The 15153-nt window shown below is 45.0% G+C and overlaps 1 protein-coding gene across 2 annotated transcripts in view; it reads right to left on the bottom strand.

Annotated features, from left to right (window-relative positions):
- The window catches only part of tln2b (talin 2b), a 141909-nt gene that overhangs the window by 88231 nt on the left and 38525 nt on the right, over positions 1–15153 (bottom strand). For both annotated transcript variants that reach the window (XM_036954987.1, XM_036954991.1), the window contains exon 2: positions 9185–9232. The gene's annotated coding sequence lies outside the window, so the exon portion shown is untranslated. The remainder of the gene's footprint in view (positions 1–9184; positions 9233–15153) is intronic.

The following is a 15153-nucleotide window of genomic DNA, read 5'->3' as shown; positions in this document are numbered from 1 at the left end:
TACTACAGGTTTAGAGCTGCCACTCCCTGCAAGGTCATCCTCGTAAAAGCATTCCCTGCTGTGCTTAACATTTAAAACAAAATCTGCTTTCAAATGTCAGATTATAAACAAAGATAGTATTAAGAGCTCAGCCATCTCGGAGGCAGGAAAAGAGATTGATTCATTTTGATGGAGTGTGCCTGAAAAATTACAACACCTCTCAGCAAAACTGTCATCTTAATTTAACTGCATCAGTGAGGGTGCTCTCTGTGTTATGGTGAGTGAATGAGGACCCAAAAGCGAACTAACTTAAACAGAGCTTCTTTAATAACCAAACTTAGGTAGGCTCAGATAGACCGGCAGATTCCGACAGGACAGGACAAGGTTACAGCAAACATGACGATAGTCTGGCTCAGGCATGAAACACAAACAAACAAGAATCCGACAAGGACAGGAGCAGAAACAGAGAGAGATATAGGGACCTAATCAGAGGGAAACAGGGAACAGGTGGGGAACGGGTAGTTAGAGGAGACAAGGGACAGCTGGGGGAAAGCGGGGGAGAAAAGGTAACATAACAACGACCAGCAGAGGGAGACAGGGTGAAGGGAAAGGACAGAGACAAGACACAACATGACAGTACCCCCCCACTCACCGAGCGCCTCCTGGCGCACTCGAGGAGGAAACCTGGCGGCAACGGAGGAAATCCTCGATCAGCGCACGGTCCAGCACGTCCCGAGAGGGAACCCAACTCCTCTCCTCAGGACCGTACCCCTCCCAATCGACAAGGTACTGGTGACCACGGCCCCGTGGACGCATGTCCAAAATCCTGCGAACCCTGTAGATGGGTGCGCCCTCGACAAGGATGGGGGGGGGGGGGGGGAAGACGAGCGGGGGCGCGAAGAACGGGCTTAATACAGGAGACATGGAAGACCGGGTGGACGCGACGAAGGTATCGCGGAAGAAGAAGTCGAACTGCGACAGGATTAATGACCCGAGAAATACGGAACGGACCAATGAACCGCGGGGTCAACTTGCGAGAAGCCGTCTTAAGGGGAAGGTTCTGAGTGGAGAGCCAAACTCTCTGACCGCGACAATATCTAGGACTCTTAGTTCTACGCTTATTAGCAGCCCTCACAGTCTGCGTCCTATAACGGCAAAGTGCAGACCTGACCCTCTTCCAGGTGCGCTCGCAACGTTGGACAAAAGCCTGAGCGGAGGGGACGCTGGACTCGGCGAACTGAGATGAGAACAGCGGAGGCTGGTACCCGAGGCTACTCTGAAAAGGAGATAGCCCGGTCGCAGACGAAGGAAGCGAGTTGTGGGCGTATTCTGCCCAGGGGAGCTGTTCTGACCAAGACGCAGGGTTGCGAAAAGAAAGACTGCGTAAGATGCGACCAATAGTCTGATTGGCCCGTTCTGCTTGACCGTTAGACTGGGGGTGAAAGCCGGAAGAGAGACTGACGGAAGCCCCAATCAAACGGCAAAACTCCCTCCAAAATTGAGACGTGAATTGCGGACCTCTGTCCGAAACGACGTCTGACGGAAGGCCATGAATTCTGAAAACATTCTCGATGATGATTTGTGCCGTCTCTTTAGCAGAAGGAAGCTTAGCAAGGGGAATGAAATGGGCCGCCTTAGAGAACCTATCGACAACCGTAAGAATAACAGTCTTCCCCGCTGACGAAGGCAGTCCGGTGACAAAATCTAAGGCGATGTGAGACCACGGTCGAGAGGGAATAGGAAGCGGCCTGAGACGGCCGGCAGGAGGAGAGTTACCGGACTTAGTCTGCGCGCAGACCGAACAAGCAGCCACGAAACGACGCGTGTCATGCTCCCGGGTGGGCCACCAAAAACGCTGGCGAATGGAAGCAAGCGTACCCCGAACGCCAGGGTGGCCGGCTAACTTGGCAGAGTGAGCCCACTGAAGAACGGCCAGACGAGTAGGAACGGGAACGAAAAGAAGGTTCCTAGGACAAGCGCGCGGCGACGGAGTGTGAGTGAGCGCTTGTTTTACCTGCCTCTCAATTCCCCAGACAGTCAACCCGACAACACGCCCCTCAGGGAGAATCCCCTCGGGGTCAGTGGAGGCTACTGAAGAACTGAAGAGACGAGACAAAGCATCAGGCTTGGTGTTCTTAGAGCCCGGACGATAAGAAATCACGAACTCGAAACGAGCGAAAAACAGCGCCCAACGCGCCTGACGCGCATTAAGTCGTTTGGCAGAACGGATGTACTCAAGGTTCCTATGGTCAGTCCAAACGACAAAAGGAACGGTCGCCCCCTCCAACCACTGTCGCCATTCGCCTAGGGCTAACCGGATGGCGAGCAGTTCGCGGTTACCCACATCATAGTTACGTTCCGACGGCGACAGGCGATGAGAAAAATACGCGCATGGGTGGACCTTGTCGTCAGAGAGGGAGCGCTGAGAAAGAATGGCTCCCATGCCCACCTCTGACGCGTCAACCTCGACAACGAACTGTCTAGAGACGTCAGGTGTAACAAGGATAGGAGCGGATGTAAAACGATTCTTGAGGAGATCAAAAGCTCCCTGGGCGGAAACGGACCACTTAAAGCACGTCTTGACAGAAGTAAGGGCTGTGAGAGGAGCGGCCACCTGACCGAAATTACGGATGAAACGACGATAGAAGTTCGCGAAGCCGAGAAAGCGCTGCAGCTCGACGCGTGACTTAGGGACGGGCCAATCAATGACAGCTTGGACTTTAGCGGGATCCATCTTAATGCCTTCAGCGGAAATAACAGAACCGAGAAATGTGACGGAGGAGGCATGAAAAGTGCACTTCTCAGCCTTCACAAAAAGACAATTCTCTAAAAGGCGCTGGAGGACACGTCGAACGTGCTGAACATGAATCTGGAGTGACGGTGAAAAAATCAGGATATCGTCAAGGTAAACGAAAACAAAGATGTTCAGCATGTCTCTCAGGACATCATTGACTAATGCCTGAAAGACAGCTGGAGCGTTAGCGAGGCCGAAAGGAAGAACCCGGTATTCAAAGTGCCCTAACGGAGTGTTAAACGCCGTCTTCCACTCGTCCCCCTCCCTGATGCGCACGAGATGGTAAGCGTTACGAAGGTCCAACTTAGTGAAAAACCTGGCTCCCTGCAGGATCTCGAAGGCTGAAGACATAAGAGGAAGCGGATAACGATTCTTAACTGTTATGTCATTCAGCCCTCGATAATCTATGCAGGGGCGCAGAGACCCGTCCTTCTTCTTGACAAAAAAAAACCCCGCTCCGGCGGGAGAGGAGGAGGGGACTATGGTACCGGCGTCAAGAGCTACAGACAAATAATCCTCGAGAGCCTTACGTTCGGGAGCCGACAGAGAGTATAGTCTACCCCGGGGGGGAGTGGTTCCCGGAAGGAGATCAATACTACAATCATACGACCGGTGTGGAGGAAGAGAGGTGGCCCTGGACCGACTGAACACCGTGCGCAGATCGTGATATTCCTCCGGCACCCCTGTCAAATCACCAGGCTCCTCCTGTGAAGAAGAGACAGAGGAAACAGGAGGGATAGCAGACATTAAACATTTCACATGACAAGAGACGTTCCAGGAGAGGATAGAATTACTAGACCAATTAATGGAAGGATTATGACAAACTAGCCAGGGATGGCCCAAAACAACAGGTGTAAAAGGTGAACGAAAAATCAAAAAAGAAATGGTTTCGCTATGATTACCAGAAACAGTGAGGGTTAAAGGTAGCGTCTCACGCTGAATCCTGGGGAGAGGACTACCATCCAGGGCGAACAAGGCCGTGGACTCCCTTAACTGTCTGAGAGGAATGTCATGTTCCCGAGCCCAGGTCTCGTCCATAAAACAGCCCTCCGCCCCAGAGTCTATTAAGGCACTGCAGGAAGCTGACGAACCGGTCCAGCGTAGATGGACCGACAAGGTAGTGCAGGATCTTGAAGGAGAGACAGGAGTAGTAGCGCTCACCAGTAGCCCTCCGCTTACTGATGAGCTCTGGCTTTTACTGGACATGAAGTGACAAAATGACCAGCAGAACCGCAATAGAGACAGAGGCGGTTGGTGATTCTCCGTTCCCTCTCCTTAGTCGAGATGCGGATACCTCCCAGCTGCATAGGCTCAGCTCCCGAGCCGGCAGAGGAAGATGGTAGTGATGCGGAGAGGGGAGCAACGGAGAACGCGAGCTCCTTTCCACGAGCTCGGTGACGCAGATCAACCCGTCGCTCAATGCGAATAGCGAGTTCAATCAGGGAATCCACGCTGGAAGGGACCTCCCGGGAGAGAATCTCATCCTTTACCTCTGCGCGGAGACCCTCCAGAAAACGAGCGAGCAAAGCCGGCTCGTTCCAGCCACTGGAGGCAGCAAGAGTGCGAAACTCAATAGAGTAGTCTGTTATGGATCGATTACCTTGACATAGGGAAGACAGGGCCCTGGAAGCCTCCTCCCCAAAAACAGATCGATCAAAAACCCGTATCATCTCCTCCTTAAAGTCCTGATACTGGTTAGTACACTCAGCCCTTGCCTCCCAGATTGCCGTGCCCCACTCACGAGCCCGTCCAATAAGGAGAGATATGACGTAGGCGACACGAGCAGTGCTCCTGGAGTAAGTGTTGGGCTGGAGAGAAAACACAATATCACACTGGGTGAGGAACGAGCGGCATTCAGTGGGCTCCCCAGAGTAACACGGCGGGTTATTGATTCTGGGCTCCGGAGATTCGAAAGCCCTGGAAGTGGCCGGTGGATCGAGGCGGAGATGGTGAACCTGTTCTGTGAGGTTGGAGACTTGGGTGGCCAGGGTCTCAACGGCATGTCGAGCAGCAGACACTTCCTGCTCGTGTCTGCCTAGCATCGCTCCCTGGATTCCGACGGCTGAGTGGAGAGGATCCGAAGTCGCTGGGTCCATTCTTGGTCGGATTCTTCTGTTATGGTGAGTGAATGAGGACCCAAAAGCGAACTAACTTAAACAGAGCTTCTTTAATAACCAAACTTAGGTAGGCTCAGATAGACCGGCAGATTCCGACAGGACAGGACAAGGTTACAGCAAACATGACGATAGTCTGGCTCAGGCATGAAACACAAACAAACAAGAATCCGACAAGGACAGGAGCAGAAACAGAGAGAGATATAGGGACCTAATCAGAGGGAAACAGGGAACAGGTGGGGAACGGGTAGTTAGAGGAGACAAGGGACAGCTGGGGGAAAGCGGGGGAGAAAAGGTAACATAACAACGACCAGCAGAGGGAGACAGGGTGAAGGGAAAGGACAGAGACAAGACACAACATGACACTCTGTAGGAGTGCATTATAAAACTGTTACATTGTTTAAACCTGAGACCTGTTATTTCTGTACTTTAAACAAACTGAAGTGAAAAGGTAAAAGCACCAACCACTGCTTTGAGAGGAGCCTTGCTCATTTGGTGTTCAGCTGGTATGACCTGTCCTTTTATCAAACCACATTACTACTGCTTGTACATCGTTCCAGAACCCTGGCTATAGGCAATTACTGCTGTGGACCAATTATCCTCTCACAGGACTCACGGCCTGAAAAAAAAAGTAAAACTTTCCTACACGCCATGGAGGCAAGGTAACCAAACAAGACTAAACAAGCCAGCAGTTAAAGCACTCAGGCAAAACTCCCCTCCACACATTGAATTAGGAAGGCAGCGTTTTACTGCATGTTCCCTTTCAAGATAATTAATGATTGGTCAACATCCAGAGTGAACAATAAAAGGTCAAAGCAAACTAACAGCACCTCTCCTCCATTGTTTAATGAACACTGAGCACATTCCAAACACACTACATCTCAGTGCCACTTCAAGCAGGTTTGCTTTTCTCTCAGCAGCACGTTCTGAAAGCAAGGAGAATCTAATGTTTAAACTGTCTGGAAAAGGTGTAAACAAACAACAAATATTATCCACTTCAGAAGGTTATTCTAAAGGTACCGTGTGCTCGAGGCCTGCTGACAAATTGGAAGCCATTTCTTAAGAGAGCTATGCAAAGACACACTTGGCTGATTTTGTTTCCTCCAATGTTCCCATACAATCCCCTGAGAAGACATACAAATACCAAAATACATGTATTCCCATTCCTACCCTGACAGCTCAGTTTAGCCAGCAGCATACCACCCTGCATACCACTGCTGGCTTGCTTCTGAAGCTAAGCAGGGTTGGTCCTGGTCAAATAAAATACAATTTTATTTGTCACATACACATGGTTAGCAGATGTTAATGCGAGGGTAGCGAAATGCTTGTGCTTCTAGTTCCCGACAATGCAGTAATAACCAACAAGTAATCTAGCTAACAATTCCAAAAATTCTACCTTACAGACACAAGTGTAAGGGGATAAAGCATATGTACATAAAGATATATGAATGAGTGATGGTACAGAGCGGCATAGGCAAGATACAGTAGATGGTATTGAGTGCAGTATATACATATGAGATGAGTATGTAAACAAAGTGGCATAGTTAAAGTGGCTAGTGATACATGTATTACATAAAGATGCAGTAGATGATATAGAGTACAGTATATACGTATACATATGAGATAAATAATGTAGGGTATGTAAACATTATATTAGGTACCATTGTTTAAAGTGGCTAGTGATATATTTTACATCATTTCCCATCAATTCCCATTATTAAAGTGGCTGGAGTTGAGTCAGTGTGTTGGCAGCAGCCACTCAATGTTAGTGGTGGCTGTTTAACAGTCTGATGACCAGGAGATAGAAGCTGTTTTTCAGTCTCTCGGTCCCAGCTTTGATGCACCTGTACTGACCTCGCCTTCTGGATGATAGCGGGGTGAACAGGCAGTGGCTCGGGTGGTTGTTGTCCTTGATGATCTTTATGGCCTTCCTGTGACATCGGGTGGTGTAAGTGTCCTGGAGGGCAGGTAGTTTGCCCCCGGTGATGCGTTGTGCAGACCTCACTACCCTCTGGAGAGCCTTACGGTTGTGGGCGGAGCAGTTGCCGTACCAGGCGGTGATACAGCCCGACAGGATGCTCTCGATTGTGCATCTGTAGAAGTTTGTGAGAACTTTTGGTGACAAGTCGAATTTCTTCAGCCTCCTGAGGTTGAAGAGGTGCTGCTGCGCCTTCTTCACAATGCTGTCTGTGTGGGTGGACCAATTCAGTTTGTCTGTGATGTGTACGCCAAGGAACTTAAAACTTACTACCCTCTCTACTACTGTTCCATCGATGTAGATAGGGGGGTGTTCCCTCTGCTGTTTCCTGAAGTCCACAATCATCTCCTTAGTTTTGTTGACGTTGAGTGTGAGGTTATTTTCCTGACACCACACTCTGAGGGCCCTCACCTCAGTCCCTGGATGGGAGACCAGATGCTGCTGGAAGTGGTGTTGGAGGGCCAGTAGGAGGCACTCTTTCCTCTGGTCTAAAAAATATCCAAATGCCCCAGGGCAGTGATTGGGGACACTGCCCTGTGTAGGGTGCTGTCTTTCGGATGGGACGTTAAACAGGTGTCCTGACTCTCTGCGGTCATTAAAGATCCCATGGCACAAGAGTAGGGGTGTTAACCCTGGTGTCCTGGCTAAATTCCCAATCTGGCCATCATACCATCATGGTCACCTAATAATCGCCAGTTTACAATCGGCTCATTCATCCCCCTCCTCTCCCCTGTAACTATTCCCCAGGTTGTTGCTGCAAATGAGAATGTGTTCTCAGTCAATATACCTGGTAAAATAATGGATAAAATGCCAATACTCTAATTTATTTAAAATAAGGATTTGTTTTTTGTTACATTTCTTATTAAGTGAAAACTAGCACAAACCACGTTCATCAGCGACTTCACACTTGGTCCGATCAAAACATCCAGAGCACAATATGGCAGAACGTGAGAGAAGGAGGAGGAAGAAACATAGCCTTCTCCCAATCATTAAGCATTTTACCCATACAATTTCAACCCCCTTTTCTATGGTTAGTCTCAGATGGGGTCTGGGTGTGTCACATGCTGACAGCTGAGAACCATTAACTACCCAGCCAACATCCACATTTTCCCTCTGATTCAAGCCCACCAACCAGAGCACCCATGACCTGTACTGGCCACATATCCAAACATACTTTATGGAAAGAACAGAAAAACTCCCTTCGGAACATCTGCCCCCACAATGTAGCAGAGAGGAAAGGTAATCTACTTGTTTGTGTTTACTCCTTAGCATACAGCTCGTTCACAGGAATTGATACGGTTGTGCACTGCAATTAAACATTTTTGAAAGTCATCTAGACATCAAATCAGAACTCCCTTGTAAGCACTTTTCACCAAGAACTGCATTTACACCCTACAATCAGACCTTAGGCCATGCCCTGTTTCTGATTAAAAACATCCAGCAGAAATCCAGCTCAAACATCTGATCAGCTCAACACATCCCTCTCCACCATAATTAGGCTCCCACATTCATTGTTCAACACATGCTTTATATCTGAAGGGTCATCTGGGATGTGTTTGGGTCTGTAGGCTTCCTACAGACAGTGCTATAGGGTAATAGGGAAGGGTACAATGAGCCCCTCCAGGACAGGGCAGGCCAGGGCTGGTGGCTGGACTGACGGACCTACCGAGGAGCTACAAGAGCAGCTACAGGATTAGGGATTGGAGCATGTGAAGGATCCTGCCACACTTAGTTAAGGCCACTTTTTCATGCTCCACATCTGTTGGTTGCCATAGCAACAACATTTTGTGGAATACCCAGGTCAGGTGGCTTCTGTCAGCTCCATGCAGTGAAATAACCATTAAAAAGGTTCAATGTAGCTGTTTTTTACAACATCTCAATATTAAATAATTGTTTTCAATTAAAATGGTCAAAAATATACAAAAATTGCTGAAATTTCAGGCAATCTTTTCAAACAGCTCTTACACTAAAAGGGCATTATCATCATTTTCACAATTTCACAGTATTATAACAAAGTCATAGTGTAGAAATATATACACAACACAGGGGAAAAAAATATCACCTTTTTGACCACACTTGGGCCTTTGCTCTGCAGTTAACCATTCACAGCACCAGGCCCAAGCGAAGATTGACAAAGGCAATCAATGGTCATTGAAGTTTCTCTTGCTAATTGCTGCCTACACACATTTCAAGTGAAAGATTGTGACTGGAGACTAGAAGAGTAACTTTATTTCTTATTTTGTGAGCTTTTCATTTAAACTTCCACCTCATTTAATTATTATTATCCCTTGATCATAGAGAGAAAAGACCAAAGCTTACCTTATTGCTGAAGCATAAAATGCCCAGGGATTTCAGCAGGTTTTACAGCTGGAAAGAAACAAAGACTCGGTAAGAAAAAGGAAGGCAATATGCACGACTGAAAATATAATACTGCTGAATCATGGATTCTCAGTAGCGCACATTCTGCTGCTGTAGCCTACTAAAAGATTATCCCCATAACCAGATTGCTAATGCATGAACCAGGAATACTAGCATGTATTGTCTCAAAACATACACCCAGTGATCAATCAAAGCAGTCTGTGGTTTATCTTCATTCTTGGATGACAGGGTAACATAACATGGAAATGTAATTACTTTATATCTTGTTACAAAAACAAAATAAACAACATAATTACACATATTACATTAACATTTCCCAACAGCACAAGTGGTAACATCATTACGTAAGCTCAAAGCTTGGCTTTAAAATTATCAATGGTTAATCTGTGCAAGAGGATGTAATTACAGAGGATAATATTTGGTATTTACCAAATGCTTGACTCAGCCACTGTGTGTGGGGACTGTTGGAAAACAATCAAACACTTACAAGTTTTATTAACCATATGTAAAGGATACACATGGTATGAACTGTCCAACGAAATGCTTACTTGCAGGTTCCTTCGACACTTGCGTGGGAATGTCTGACTCCGAGGGGCCTTACAATTAAGGAAGTCATTAAGACAGCATGGGTGCTGTTGAATAGCAGTGTGCATGCCGCACGCACCAAGGCTGTTTGAGCTGATCATTAGGAGTGGGACAGGGCCATACTGTAGTAGGACAGGCTCTCCACTGGGTCTGGGATAGGAACTCCCCTCACCACAGGGGCAAGCTCATACTGTAGGCTGCAGGAAGAATGCCTGAGGCCAAGTGCTCCCCTGAACCCCTCTCTTTAACCTGATTACTGTAATGAGCTTAGAGACTGCTGACCGCACAGCCCCAGACACACATGCAGACAAACAGGCCGCCTTCCTTCCTCATTGGCAGATGCAAGGGTCTCAGAGCAAGTGAACTGTAGGCCTCATTGATGAGAATGCACTAGCAATGCATATTACAATCAATGTACTGTATGAGATATACAGGTAACAAATGCAAGCAGCCCCTACGCACAATTCGGTATGATTGACAAAATGTCAGAAATTGCCATACTGCCATAGAAAATTAGGTCAAGAGTTATTGTAGATAATGCACTAAATACCTACACAAAATACAGTGGCAACAGTGTTCAGGATTGGTGTTTTATAATGCTTTAGGAGACAGAATTGCTGGTTAATTGTGAAATAGTGTGTCTATCTTACAGTGTGTAACAAAACAGATCTAGCTCATATCATATACTCCCAAAATATGATAAATAGCAAAAAGGGTCATCACAGACTCTTTTCTCCCCTTGTGGGTAGTTATAGGTTAACATCCTATAAATATTCATGCTAAACAGTATCCATAGTGTAATCTCAAAATTACTGCTACTAATAATTTCTGAAGTTGTACAGTACATACATTTTGCTTGGGCACAGGGGAGTGCAATGTTTTCTATCATCTAATAAATATGCATAGTGCCCCCACTAGATAAACAAACAAATAAACACACACTAAAGTACTATGTCAACAACCTTGAAAGATACCTTAAGGGAACATTTCGGCATTTCGTGTATGATCAGTGAGAAAGTCCATATTGCAAATGTACGGTCCCTTACCAGATGTCCGAAATCGTTTGTAAAATTCGCGGTCGGCGTCGGGCCGTGCGGTAGGTCCGGACCTACCGGGAAGTCATCGAATGAACTTTGTCGGACGTTCGGTTTCCGTTTAAAAAAAAAAACAAGTTTTGGACCGTTTTTTCCGCCGTCCCGGAAATTCCCACCAGATGGCATACGGAATCATATGGCAATTTGGCAAAACATCACGAGGCACGACGGGGCCTTATCTCAAAAACGGAAAATATTTCGAAGCCGAAACTTGGTGAGCGTAGGTTTGGCGTAATGGGCAGTTGGCCCCGAACGGGATGGCGTCTAGGCCTCGACGGTTTTTGAGTTACGGCCATTTTTCTGGGATTAAAGGCTTAAAATGGAAGTAGAGAAATTATTTTTCCACTTCAGGTCAAAGCCAAGGAGCCTCCGGTGTCAATAAAAAAAGAACCAGCCATTTATCTATCGTCATTTAAGAGAAACGGAACAATGACAAATTGGTGATGGTCACAAATAGGCGTTTTTTTTTTTTCAACGGTTACAGATCCAGTTGCAGGGTGTTCATACGAATCTTTTTAAAGTGTGCTGCGGAGCTCTGCGACATTTCTGTGATTTTCTATGATTTTCTGAAATAACACAATAACTCAGTTCTTAACGTAAAGAGTTAAAACTCAGGATTATGTAAAGGCATACCCCAATCAGGATATGAGTTTATTTATAGCTTCCTGTGCCAACCAGAAGTGCCTTAAATGGTGTCATAGTGGCTGTTTCCAAGGGTTAAACAGGTCAGATCTTTTCAAAACTTCATATGTGTGATTAGGCAACCCCCATAAACTGTAAGTCAGTCATTTCTCCCAACAGATGTCAAAGAAAAGCTCTCACACACACACACACACAGCAAGGATGGAGTGACAAAGTGCGGTGCTTAAAGACACAGAGAGCAGGCAATACAATGCATTACCATAATCCCTAGGCCGTGCCGAGTTCAACGAGATATCCCGCTTGACCGTAGCTCGCTCGGTCTAGGCGCAGCGACCATTAGAATAGTAGGCCCAAAATGAAGCCTGCCCCACAATGTAATTTGCTTTTGAGTGACAGTGAGAGAACCGTTAGGGTGAGAAGAAAAATTCCACCACATGAATGTTCCTAAGATCCTCCCGATCTGAACAAGCCTAACCTTGACCGTGTGGCATTAACCCTTCACAGTAAAACAGGGTTTTTTGATCTCACAGATTACAGTGACATCTCTCCCCATAGGAATACATAGCCTGCACCACAAAATTCAACCTGAAGCCTATATGGGTTATGAATGCCGTATGAACCTGTCTTCGGTACCAGTCCATCAGGCCACTATGAGGTCTACCTGTGTCGAATCTAAGCTTCCTGGACCAACCGGAAGTGGTTAAAATCACCCTAAAAGTGTTTACCCATACCCTGCCTGCAGTTTGATAGACATAGTGCATTCAGGCCTGTGTAAATGAGTCAATTCTTAACGTAAAGACTTAAAACTCAGGATTCTGTAAAAGCATACCCCAATGAGGATATGTGGTGACTTATAGCTTCCTGTGCCAACCGGAAGTGCCATAATTGGTGTCTCAGGGGCTGTTTCGAAGGGTTAAAAAAGTCAGATCTGTCCAAAACTTCATATATGTGATTAGGCAACCCCCATGAACTGTAAATCAGTCATTTTTCCCCAAAAAAATCAAAGGAAAAAAAAATCACACTAAAACACAACTTGGAAGGAGGGACGTATTGGGGTGCGTAGAGACAGACAGTGGCTGCAATAGTTAGCTTTGTTGGAGCTAAAAAAGAACCGTCGGACCTAGAGTTCCGAAACTTTAGAAACCTGTTCTAGACCTCCCGTCGATGGTGCGTGGTGAGTTACGTGGCTCTAGAAGGTTCTCGGACCGAGAAACAGCCTCGTACATTTGCAATAACTTCAATTCATTTTTGCATCACGAAAATGACGACATTTAGAAATGTCCCAGAGTCGCAAGACTAGGTGCATTGCGAACGTCTCGGCCCATATAGACAGACCCCAACATTTCTGTCCGATAGCTCATTCAAGGACCCCGTAGCCATGGAAAATAGTGGATTTTCAGCACCAATTAGGGTTTTTCTCGGACACCAAATGACCTATCGAGCCGAAACTTGGGATTCGGGGTCGCCTCAGCTAGGCCAACACATAACATAAGAAATGGACCCGCAGCTAGAACGTAACTACGTGTTTTATGGTTTTTTTATGGTTTGAACCGAAGGCGTTGTGAATTTTGGGCCAGCTCTGAAGTATGTAATAGTTGGCTACTAAACGAGTTGGAAAAAGTGGGTTTGGTGTCAGTTTGTATCAGTTTGGTGGTCAGAATGATATCTAATTGACTGATGGACTCTTGTCCACTTGACTCTTGTACATTTGCAATATGATTCTATAGTGAAAAAACATCACCAAAAGCGACATTCTGAAATCAACCCAAACGAGCGATTGAGATGACCCAGAATCACTGCAAAGCCATCCCGAGTTCATCGGGCCAGTCAATTTCACATTCCTGCAGGATTTTTATAGCATGACAAATTCGTGATGGTACCTGCCCATTGAAACATATTGCAAATGCACAGTGACTTTGAAAAAGTAAGGAAACATAAACAAAAAAACATCAAACATTTTTTGGGGTAACCAGTTGCATATTTTAGATCACAAGATGACCAAGGTATAGTTTGAGCAAAGTAAAGCTTGAATTTTGAGCATGACAAATTCGTGATGGTACCTGCCCATTAAAACATATTGCAAATGCACAGTGACTTTGAAAAAGCAAGGAAACAAACAAAAATACATCAAAAATTTTTTGAGCATGACAAATTCGTGATGGTACCTGCCCATTGAAACATATTGCAAATGCACAGTGACTTTGAAAAAGTAAGGAAACAAACAAAAAAACATCAAAAAAAATTTTGGGTAACCAGTTGCATATTTTAGATCACAAGATGACAAAGGTATAGTTTGAGCAAAGTAAAGCTTGAATTTTGAGCATGACAAATTCGTGATGGTACCTGCCCATTAAAACATATTGCAAATGCACAGTGACTTTGAAAAAGTAAGGAAACAAACAAAAATACATCAAAAAAAATTTGAGCATGACAAATTCGTGATGGTACCTGCCCATTGAAACATATTGCAAATGCACAGTGACTTTGAAAAAGTAAGGAAACATAAACAAAAAAACATCCAAAAAATGTTTGGGTAACCAGTTGCATATTTTAGATCACAAGCTTGAATTTTGAGCATGACAAATTTGTGATGGTACCTGCCCATTAAAACATATTGCAAATGCACAGTGACTTTGAAAAAGTAAGGAAACATAAACAAAAAAACATCCCAAAAATTTTTGGGTAACCAGTTGCATATTTTAGATCACAAGATGACAAAGGTATAGTTTGAGCAAAGTAAAGCTTGAATTTTGAGCATGACAAATTTGTGATGGTACCTGCCCATTAAAACATATTGCAAATGCACAGTGACTTTGAAAAAGTAAGGAAACAAACAAAAAAACATCAAAAAAAATTTGAGCATGACAAATTCGTGATGGTACCTGCCCATTGAGACATATTGCAAATGCACAGTGACTTTGAAAAAGTAAGGAAACATAAACAAAAAAACATCAATTTTTTGGGGGGGTAACCAGTTGCATATTTTAGATCACAAGATGACAAAGGTATAGTTTGAGCAAAGTAAAGCTTGAATTTTGAGCATGACAAATTTGTGATGGTACCTGCCCATTAAAACATATTGCAAATGCACAGTGACTTTGAAAAAGTAAGGAAACAAACAAAAAAACATCAAAAAAAATTTGAGCATGACAAATTCGTGATGGTACCTGCCCATTGAGACATATTGCAAATGCACAGTGACTTTGAAAAAGTAAGGAAACATAAACAAAATAACATCAATTTTTTTGGGGGGTAACCAGTTGCATATTTTAGATCACAAGATGACAAAGGTATAGTTTGAGCAAAGTAAAGCTTGAATTTTGAGCATGATAAATTCGTGTTGGTACCTGCCCATTAAAACATATTGCAAATGCACAGTGACTTTGAAAAAGTAAGGAAACAAACAAAAATACATCAAAAAAATGTTGAGCATGACAAATTCGTGATGGTACCTGCCCATTGAAACATATTGCAAATGCACAGTGACTTTGAAAAAGTAAGGAAACATAAACAAAAAAACATCAAAAAAAATTTGAGCATGACAAATTCGTGATGGTACCTGCCCATTGAAACATATTGCAAATGCAC

This window comes from Oncorhynchus mykiss, chromosome 2 (assembly GCF_013265735.2).
Source record: "Oncorhynchus mykiss isolate Arlee chromosome 2, USDA_OmykA_1.1, whole genome shotgun sequence".
In the NCBI taxonomy this organism is placed as follows: Eukaryota; Metazoa; Chordata; class Actinopteri; order Salmoniformes; family Salmonidae; genus Oncorhynchus; species Oncorhynchus mykiss.
This window is presented reverse-complemented; position numbering and strand designations above follow the sequence as displayed.